This window comes from Parasteatoda tepidariorum, chromosome 6, assembly GCF_043381705.1.
Source record: "Parasteatoda tepidariorum isolate YZ-2023 chromosome 6, CAS_Ptep_4.0, whole genome shotgun sequence".
In the NCBI taxonomy this organism is placed as follows: Eukaryota; Metazoa; Arthropoda; class Arachnida; order Araneae; family Theridiidae; genus Parasteatoda; species Parasteatoda tepidariorum.
The window spans coordinates 81,287,999-81,298,667 of record NC_092209.1 but is presented as its reverse complement, the minus strand read 5'-3'; the positions used below and the strand labels follow the sequence as shown (position 1 = coordinate 81,298,667).

Sequence of the window (10,669 nt, the reverse complement as noted above, 5' to 3'; positions counted from 1 at the left end):
CACTACAATTGTACAATGAAGTTCCACAGTGGGCCAGAAGACCATGATCTTTGGCCAAAAGTCAAAAATTAAATTTCAACTAAAATATGTTTAGGCAGCTTTAATATCGTCCAAATTAAGTGTTCATAATCATTCCAAGCACTTTTTGGATCGACAAGAGTACAATGTAGTGAAAAATGTGTTAAATTTTTTTTTTTTTAAATGTAACTTATAAATTTATATTTCAGAAATATATATAGGAATTTCACCTTTCTGTCACATTTTTATCAGAGTAATTAGTTTGAAATTATAGTACAATTTTTCAACGTGTTGGATTAGTTAGTACTCTTGACAAACTTATAGTTTACTATATCTTATCATTTGACATTTTACAATGCTTGAATCACTTTCGAAACTTATCTCCAAAAAGTTCCACAATGTAATTAGCTGAACTTTTTTTTGTTGTTGTCTTCTTTGATGTTTCTTTTTTCGAAAAAACCTGTCCCATTTTGCCCGTGTTGGAAAGGTGGACTAAATATACCGAAAAACAAAAATTAGGTTTTTTTTTCTTCATGTTTTTGCGTTATTTTGTAATTAAGTCGCGTTATTTTGTAATATTACTTCGGAAATATAATTTGCTTTTCATTTTTAATTATTATATTTTCATTGCCATATTTAATTATTTAAACGTACTATATATATATAACGCCCGGTGGCTGAATGGTAGCACTTTGCTACAGGTCCTGGGTTCGATCCTTGGGCCGGGCGAGATCGACTCAGCCTTTCATCCCTTCAGTGGGTAGATAAATGAGTACCAAGCATGCTTGGGAACTAAACACTGGGGGCTCCGCATTCGGCTGACCACCAAACCGGAACACCTGCTCCTGCACTCCAGAGCCCAAGGTCAAGAAAACAGAGATGGGCACAGTAGGCCTTGGCCATCCATGGGCCACTGAGTTTAGTTTATATATATTTTTTTGCTCGCCATATTTCAGCCGCCGTCTTGTTTTCTTTGTAAATCAAAATTTCAACTATGAATTCAACTTACCTGCTCATAAAAACCCTAAATAAAAAACACCAAATTTTGAAACAAATTTGATCGAAATACTAACTTTGGCCACGAAATCTTGGCCTTCATTTCAAAAGTGGCCCATTGTTCATTATACCGTTTTTAAAGCATTATTTCGGCGATGAGTTTTTTAAAATCTTTTGTTAAATGAGCCTTTGTTACGTGATTAAATTCTTATTTAGAAACTTTCCATTGAACTTCCTAACCAGTTTTAAATATTGTTTTAACTGTCATATCTTTCCTAACTATACGTTTCACTTGCTAGTTGTTCATAAAATTTTTTAAATCACCAAAGGTTATTTATTTTAGTTTTAAAATCCATTCGTTAAAATGATAATTCAATTCCTGAGCAAAATTTCCCCCTGATTCTAAGGAGTTTTTACATGGAGCTCAAAATTTTAAGTACTTACTGTCTGTCTTACTGTATGATATCCGTTAAGAATCAGCTATTTTACTGAGTCTGGCATCTTTAGGAGATTCTCCGGTTAATATTTTTAAAATGTCCTACGGTACTACGTTTTAAAGGCAAATTAAACACCCATCTTCAAGTGCCATTTTATGGCATCTTTAGGAGATTAACCGGTCAATATATTTAAAATGTCCTACGGTACTAAGTTTTAAGGCAAATTAAACACCCATCTTCAAGTGCCATTTTCTGGCATCTTTAGGAGATTAACCGGTCAATATATTTAAAATGTCCTACGGTACTAAGTTTTAGAAGTAAATTAAACATCCATCTTCAAGTGCCATTTTCCTTGGACGTTCAAAGTTTGCAAGTGACGTTTCGTCTTTATCCTTTTGAAAATTTCGAAATTACTTGATATCAAAAATAATAAATGTAAATAAAACCTGAACTGTTCCAGTATTTGGTGCAATACTCATTTGTATTCTATACCCTCTTAGCTTTTATCTCTTTGAAAATTCAGCCTTTTTAGTCCTTGATAGAGTAATGAACAGTCCTGTCTTAATGCCAAACCATTATTACTATTTCATCATCACTTTTTTCATTACAGTATCTAACTTCACTTCCATTTTATTGTAATTTCTCAGTCTCGCGTCGTCGCAATAAGTATAAAATACATGAACACGAACGAATCTTTTTAGTTATTTGAAGCCATCTAAAAAATAGAATTTTTCTTCTTTTATTCAAGTGGAGAATTTCAAGCGCCTCTGAATTGTTTTGTTGAAATTTAGGAGGTTAATAATAATTACAAAGTATTTAAAATTTTTGGTTTCTATTTGGCAGATGATGTACTGTCTTTATCATTTGTCACGATTCATGATGGTTACTATGGTTACGGTACTTAAACTCTATCTCTGGTCTTAATCATCTGTTACAGTACATTTGGATTATTATTGCGGTTGTCCTGAGATGTAAAACTGATAAAATTCATTCAGGAAAACGTGTTCTACAAAAACAAAAATAATAATGACGTGAAAAAAATATCCTGTGTTATGAAGAAAATAGCTTAACGATAGCTAGTAAAAGGAGTAAAGCTTTAGATTTATTCTTCTTTATTAGCGGTTAAATAAAATGTTCAAAAGTTTCATAAAATGCTATCGATATTTAATCAAGTACTATGCATGCAATGCAAACATGCTTGATTGCCATTGGAAACTGAGGCTTAAAGGCAAATATTATAAACACGAGACTTTGGGAAATTTAAAATATTTTAACATCCCTTTAATTGTAGAACTTTAACTCGGAATTTGCATTGACTGTATTTATTTCCTTTAATTAAGAAAAAAAATTGATACTTATAAACTAGTTAAAACATTTCGATCCCTCCAATTTTGAAAAATTCCAAGTTTTTGAAAAATTTATTGTAGTTTAGATATCTATTTTAAAAAACATACCTAAAGTAAAACAAAAAATAACTCCAATTAACCATTAGGAAATAAAATAAAACGATTGTCTTATTTCAAATTTTACACAGCATTAGCTGCGTTAATTTAGAATTTTTGTATACATTTTTACAGTGATTTTAGAATTATCTGTTTGGGATGGATTTTGCGAAAAACTTTAATAAAGTACTAATTGTGTCGACTTAAATAGCTTTGTAAATTGTGATGTGTATCAGAAAAATTAAATTTCCTATCTAACAATGGATATTGAGTTAGCTTTTCATTTTTTTTTTGAGTGTACACCATTGTTGCAACAAAGCTAGAAGACGCAGTTCAACAATTACAGTCAAAAGTGAGAAATATTATTAGCTATAAAAATATTCATTGTTGCAAAATTATTTTTAAAAAAAGTCATTATTGAGTTCATTTTGAGATTGGATATCGTGTGTGAAGGTTATTCTTTGAAGTTTAGAGAAATTTGTTAAAGACGGATGAAATAAAAGAATTTGCTAATCGAGGATGAAGAAAGGTAACTATAAATTGTAAGCCAAAGTGTTTTATTAAATATTTATTTCTTAAAATATAAAAGAAAAACAAAACAAAGTCAGTTAACGGTTTAATGATATTCAAAATTAAATAATATTCTTTCTTTACAATGCATATAACTAATTTTCAAATTAAACTTGTTATGCGTTTGTTTGGTTTTTTCTAAAATACAATAGTTTAATAATTATAATTAATATATGGGAAGCTATAAACATAAACTAAACGTCGGAAGTAGCAATCATAAAGAAATATAATGATTTTTTTACCTTTTTGTTTAATTTGCAAGCATCTTATGGTTTTAGTTAATAAGTGTCACTATAAATTGTAGACAACTATTTCTGCTTAAGGTGACCAAATTTTATTTCTTCTATCATAATTCTTTATTTTTTCGATAAAATTCTTCTACTGTAGAAAATTTAACGGAAGGCAAAAGTATTACTCTAAAATGTTTTTATCAAAGTCATATTTTAGTCAAATTCATATTTTAAGGATGAAAGTAGACACATATTTTGAATGTCAAAAAATAAAATTGCCTGTTTATTTGGAACAATTATATATAGATAGATAATTATATTTCCGGAGTTCATAAATTAGCGTATTTTAGACACATCGCTTCAAATGTAACATCTGCAATTTAATATGTGGTTTTCCGATTGCAAACTCGAAAAATGTGACAGATTAATGACCGGAATTAACTTTTTGAGACGAACATAATTAGAAGAAGATTGATAAAATTGTCGACAATTTCGCTTTCACTAATGTTTCTCAAAGGATTATTTTCATTAGTACCAGTAGTTACTGATTTTATGATCCCCTGATAAACATTTTTCAATTGACTTTTAACTATTTTCTTACCTAAGGTGAACAGTTCCTGGGATTCAGTTTATAAATTTAGTACCAATCTGCATTAGTGCCAGCCGTAGATTATTGATTTTATAATCCCTAACATACATTATTTTTCAATTGCCATTTCTCTATTTTCTAACCTAGGTTGAACATTTCTTTCGTATCAGTTTACTGCTTTTCAAATTAAAATTTTTTTTTTCTCATTTCAACAGTTATTTCACAGCCATTTTATAAAATCTAATTAGCTGTTTCGTACTTACAACGAGAATCGTCTTTATACAGCACACTCTTTTACCGCTTTATTTTGCGTTAGTACTTTCCACTAGTGCTTACATTTATTTTAATTTACTTAATATGTAATCGACTTAATGCTAATATTTACATTCTGCTACAACTTCCGAAGCTATGTTACCATTTGGATTTGTTTCTGCTGACGCTTCCCATTCTCATGTTTGAATTTAGGTCATCCTTATAAAGTGATTCAATACAAAAGCACAAAATAAATAAACGACATCTCAGATGTTGGTCAGATGTGGTAAGTTATTGAAAAAACCACAACATCACATTTTTCGTTAAACTGTCTCATTTTACTTCCATTTTTTTTTAAAAATCTTTCAATCTCAAGTCGCCAAAATAGGAATAAAATAAAACAATACAAACTAATAGGATTTTCTTTGGATATTTCGTCGCTTTTAAACTAAACTATGGTAACTCAAAAAAGCAAGTTTCTCAAGAGAGCGATTTCTAACTTTTCAGGAACTTCCATCGCAGGTTGACTCAAAGCTATAGCGACTAAATCAAAATAGTTTACATCAAAAAACCCCTGTTTCTTTACATTTTCAATGAACCAGGCCTGATTCCTGCAGCATTTCTAATTTTGTGGTAATTTTGAAGTAAGTTAAGGTACTTTGAGTTGCAACACTTTTTTCTAAACCTTTTATTAAAAGTGGAGAGCTATTTCAAAATACAACGATGTTCTTCAAAATATCCTCCCGAATATTACATATTACCTTTAAAATTTTGACATACAACAGTGTAGGAAAAACTTGCTTTTTTGAGTTATCACGGTTAAGTTTCAAAGCTTCTTCAAGGTTTTGCTGCAACTGGCACACTGCTACACTATTTCCTAAAACCAAAATGGCGAATCGCGCCAATGCGATAACGATTTATCTGCTCTCTAAATTTTATGGCACTATGAAGATAACACGTTGTTTCTCTAAAAGGGTGATTTTTTTTTTACACAAAATGACCCAAATATCTCATTTTTTGATTTTTTGAGTTATGACGGTTTAGCTTCAAAGCCACGATTTGCGAAATTTTTCTTTTCAAATTTATAAAAATTTTGCTATAAAAGAATTTCATACTTGTGTTGTTTAACTTGGAGAACTTTAGATTAAAATAAGGAATCCCTGTGATGGATTATCAATACGAATTCCGCATCCGGCTTGCACCGACCACAGTCCTGCCCTGAAATATCATCAGTGGTAGACGGATCATGGATTAGAGTTCCTTTGCAGTTAGACTAGCAGCGGTAGGTTCTCGTGGTCTTCCTCTCCATGTAACGCCAATGCGGGTTAGTTCGATAAAAAAAGTCCTCTACGAAGGCAAAATTTCTCCCAATACTTTATCCAGCAGTTCCCCTGTTTCTTGGATTGGGTTCAAAATTGCAAGGTTACGGAGTTGAACATTAGTATCCATAAACCTGAAAATTGCGTCGGCGTTTAAACGATCGTTTTAAAATATAAAATAAAATATACTGCCTTAAAATTAATTTCTCGCAATACTTTATCCAGATGTTCCCTTGTCTTCTGAATTGGATTCAAAGTTACAAGGAGTTGAACATTGGCAGTCATGAACTGAAAATTGGAAAGGCTGTTCAACGACAGTTTATAAAATAAAATGAAAAAAAAAATATTGCCTCATTTTACTTCCCTTTGTTTTAAACCTTTCATTATGAAGACTTAAAAATAGAAAAAAAATACAACAATACGGGCTAATAAGAATTTTCTTTGGTCATTCTCGTTTTTTCGTTTCTTTGTTCAAAAGGAAAAAAGAAAAATTGCTTTTTAAGAATTGCATATCTGTTTTGTTAAACTTGAAAAACTTAAGATTAAATTGATCAGGACTGACTAAATTCATTCAAAAAATGCGTTCAGCACAGGCAGTAATGATAAGATACAAATTCCCCGGTGTAATGAACGAAATAGTCTTACAATTTATGAAAATGGCACTAAACTTTTATTTTCCACTTCTCAGTTTGGCAAAAAATAAAATGTAAAAGATATTCTATAAAATGCCACTGAAGTCCAATAACATAATTATTAAGTGCATTGCAAGCTTGTTTGATTACGGGGGGAAACTGAGACAAGTTGATAAGAAAATATTATGAAGGCTTTCGGAAATCTTAAATGTTTCTGATAATGTGTAATTTCAGATTTTCACCTCAAAAGTAGTGTCAAAATTTATTTTCTTTACTCGGAAAAAAATTTAATTGGTAACTACACAGAAAAAAAAAATTCTGGTAAAATTTCCGTAGTCTACGATAATGTTAATCTTTCAACAGGAGAAGAAAAACTGAGATTAAAAGATTATGCAATTGGTAGTACTTTTAGTAACGGTTAACCGGGAGATCTTGTTTTCAAAATTAAAATCATTATTAGATTATTTTTTCAAAAAAACCTAGTGAAATTAAAAATAAATTTAACTAAGCACGTAATACTCTAAGGCAGGGATCCCCAACCCTATGCCCACTGGCACCATGGTGTTCGTAGATCGGTCCAGGTGCACCAGGTGCTGCTTGTGCTCTACGATAAAATATTTCACTGTTATATTTTCCAATAAAATACTATTCAAATATATTTGCTTTTTCAATATTGCTGATAAACACAACCAAAATACAAATCGCCAAGATAACGATCTCAATCCCCACAGAAAAAAGCACAAAGTAAAATAGTTGTAGTTCATTTACATCGCACTAGAGCTGCAAAATGGGCTATTGGCGACGGTCTGGGAAACATCCCTGAGGATGATCCGAAAACATGCCATCACAATTTTGATCCTCTGTAGAGGGGATGGCACACCCACTTTCGCAGCCTGACAACCTGTACGCGAAGTCGAGCACTTTACGGTAGAGCAGTTTAACGAGGACCAATACCGCACACCCTCGGTCCCTACGCAGACTGATCCAAGTGGTCATCCTACCACACACTGACCGCAGCCAGTGATGCTTGACTTCGGTGATCTGCTGGGAACCATGTCTTAACGATCAGTCCACTGAGGGACGTGAAAGCATGCAAAGTATTGCTATAGGTAGAGTTTTGTTTGTGTTTTCTTTCTGACAGGGATTGGAATGGAACGAGAAGTAGAATGTAATGAGGGGAAACTCGAAATAAACGAGGATGCAACATAAGAGAATCACCATGTAAGGAAGGAATAAGAAGAATATATCAGATTGCAGGGATATTTCTTTTCAGGTAATCGAAAATTTATTTATATTACTTGCATCACACAATCTGTGTTATATCATTTAACATTAATGTGTAATGCAAGGCATGTGTTTTCTCTCTGATAGGGATTGGAATGGAGCGATAAGTAGAATGTAAGAAAGGGAAACTCGAAATAAATGAGGATGCAACATAAGAGAACCACCATGTAAGGAAGGAATAAGAAGAATATTTCAGATTGCAGGGATATTTCTTTTCAGGTAATCGAAAATTTATTTATTTTACTTGCATAACACAATCTATGTTATAACATTTAACATTGATGTGTAATGCAAGGCATGTGTTTTCTCTCTGATAGGGATTGGAATGGAGCGAGAAGTAGAATGTAATGAATAGAAACTCGAAATAAAAGAGGATGCAACATAAGAGGATGCAACATAAGAGGACCACCATGTAAGGAAGGAATAAGAATATTTCAGATTGCAGCGATATTTCTTTTCAGGTAATCGAAAATTTATTTATATTACTTGCATCACACAATCTATGTTATATCATTTAACATTGATGTGTAATGCAAGGCATGTGTTTTCTCTCTGATAGGGATTGGAATGGAGCGAGAAGTAGAATGTAATGAGGGGAAACTCGAAAAAAAGAGGATGCAACATAAGAGAACCACCATGAAAGGAAGGAATAAGAAGAATATTTCAGATTGCAGCGATATTTCTTTTCAGGTAATCGAAAATTTATTTATATTACTTGCATCACATAATCTATGTTATAACATTTAACATAGATGTGTAATGCAAGGCATGTGTTTTCTCTCTGATAGGGATTGGAATACAGCGAGAAGTAGAATGTAATGAAGGGAAACTCGAAATAAAAGAGGATGCAACATAAGAGAACCACCATGTAAGGAAGGAATAAGAAAAATATTTCAGATTGCAGCGATATTTCTTTTCAGGTAANAATCTCGAAATAGAAGTGGATGAAAGAAAAGAGAAACACAATGAAAGGAAGGGAAAAGAAGAATGTTTTCCGATTGCAGCAAAATTTCATTTCAGGTATTGTAAAATGTATTCACAATACTTGCATCATTCAAGCCATGTTATATCATTTAACATTGATGTGTAATGCAAGGTATGTGTTTTCTCTTTGATAGGGTTTGGAATGGAACGAGAAGTAGAATGGAATCAGATGTAATGAAAGGAATCTTGATATAGAAGTGGATGAAAGAAAAGAAAAACACCATGAAAGGAAGGGAAAAGAAGAATGTTTCCGATTGCAGTAAAATTTCCTTTCAGTTATTGTAAAATGTATTTACAATACTTGCATCATTCAAGCCATGCTATATCATTTAACATTGATGTGTAATGCAAGGTATGTGTTTTCTCTTTGATAGGATTTAGAATGGAACAAGAAGTTGAATGGAATCAGATGTAATAAAAGGAATCTCGAAATAGAAGTGGATGAAAGAAAAGAGAAACGCCATGAAGGGAAGGGAAAAGAAGAATCTTTTCCGATTGCAGCAAAATTTCTTTTCAGGTATTGTAAAATGTATTTAAAATACTTGCATCATTCAAGCCATGTTATATCATTTAAAATTGATGTGTAATGCAAGGTATGTGTTTTCTCTTTGATAGGGTTTGGAATGGAACGAGAAGTGGAAGGGAATCAGATGTAATGAAAGGAATCTCGAAATAGAAGTGGATGAAAGAAAAGAGAAACACCATGAAAGGAAGGGAAAAGTAGAATATTTTCCGATTGCAAAAAAATTTCTTTTCAGGTATTGTAAAATGTATTTACAATACTTGCATCATTCAAGCCATGCTATATCATTTAACATTGAAGTGTAATGCAAGGTATGTGTTTTCTCTTTCATAAGGTTTAGAATGGAACAAGAAGTTGAATGGAATCAGATGTAATGAAAGGAATCTCTAAATAGAAGTGGATGAAAGAAAAGAGAAACACCATGAAAGGAAGGGAAAAGAAGAATGTTTTCCGATTGCAGCAAAATTTCTTTTCAGGTATTGTAAAATGTATTTACAATACTTGCGTCATTCAAGCCATGTTTAATCATTTAACATTGATGTGTAATGCAAGGTATGTGTTTTCTCTTTGATAGGGTTTGGAATGGAACGAGAAGTGGAATGGAATCAGATGAAATGAAAGGAATCACTAAATAGAAGTGGATGAAAGAAAAGAGAAACACCATGAAAGGAAGGGAAAAGAAGAATTTTTTCCGATTGCAGCAAAATTTCTTTTCAGGTATTGTAAAATGTATTTACAATACCTGCATCATTCAAGCCTTGTTATATCATTTAACTTTGATGTGTAATGCAAGGTATGTGTTTTCCCTTTGATAGGGTTCGGAATGAAACGAGAAGTGGAATGGAACCAGATGTAATGAGAGGAATTCCTTAATGGAAGTGGATAAAAGGAAAGAGAAACACCATGAAAGGAAGTAACATTGATGTGTAATGCAAGGTATGTGTTATCTCTTTGATAGGGTTTGGAATGGAACGAGAAGTGGAATGGAATCAGATGTAATGAGAGGAATCTCGAAATAGAAGTGCATGAAAGAAAAGAGTAACACCATGGAAGCAAGGGAAAAGAAGAAAGTTTTCCGATTGCTGTAAAATTTCTTTTCTGGTATTGTAAAATGTATTTACAATACTTGCATCACTCAAGCCATGTTATATCATTTAACTTTGATGAGTAATGCAAGGTATGTGTTTTCTGTTTGATAGGGTTTGGAATGGAACGAGAAGTGGAATGGAATCAGATGTAATGAAAGGAATCTCGAAATAGAAGTGGATGAAAGAAAAGAGAAACACCATGAAAGGAAGGGAAAAGAAGACTGTTTTCCGATTGCAGAAAACTTTTATTTCAGGTATTAAAAATGTATTTACAATACTTGCATCATTCAAGCCATGTTATATCA

General features: G+C 32.1%; 2 long non-coding RNA genes across 3 annotated transcripts; both read left to right on the top strand.

Annotated features, from left to right (window-relative positions):
* Nucleotides 1-7,890: 7,890 nt before the first annotated feature.
* LOC122273809 (uncharacterized) lies at nucleotides 7,891-8,684 on the top strand. Its single transcript, XR_011637074.1, has 3 exons — nucleotides 7,891-7,988; nucleotides 8,329-8,459; nucleotides 8,558-8,684. It is a non-coding gene; the product is annotated as an uncharacterized lncRNA (long non-coding RNA).
* A 931-nt stretch (nucleotides 8,685-9,615) lies between these two features.
* Nucleotides 9,616-10,580, top strand: LOC107451328 (uncharacterized). Of its 2 annotated transcripts, XR_011637072.1 has the most exons (4): nucleotides 9,616-9,752; nucleotides 9,851-9,993; nucleotides 10,235-10,377; nucleotides 10,476-10,580. It is a non-coding gene; the product is annotated as an uncharacterized lncRNA (long non-coding RNA). The 2 variants fall into 2 exon arrangements; XR_011637073.1 differs by lacking the exon at nucleotides 9,851-9,993.
* The last annotated feature ends 89 nt before the right edge of the window (nucleotides 10,581-10,669 follow it).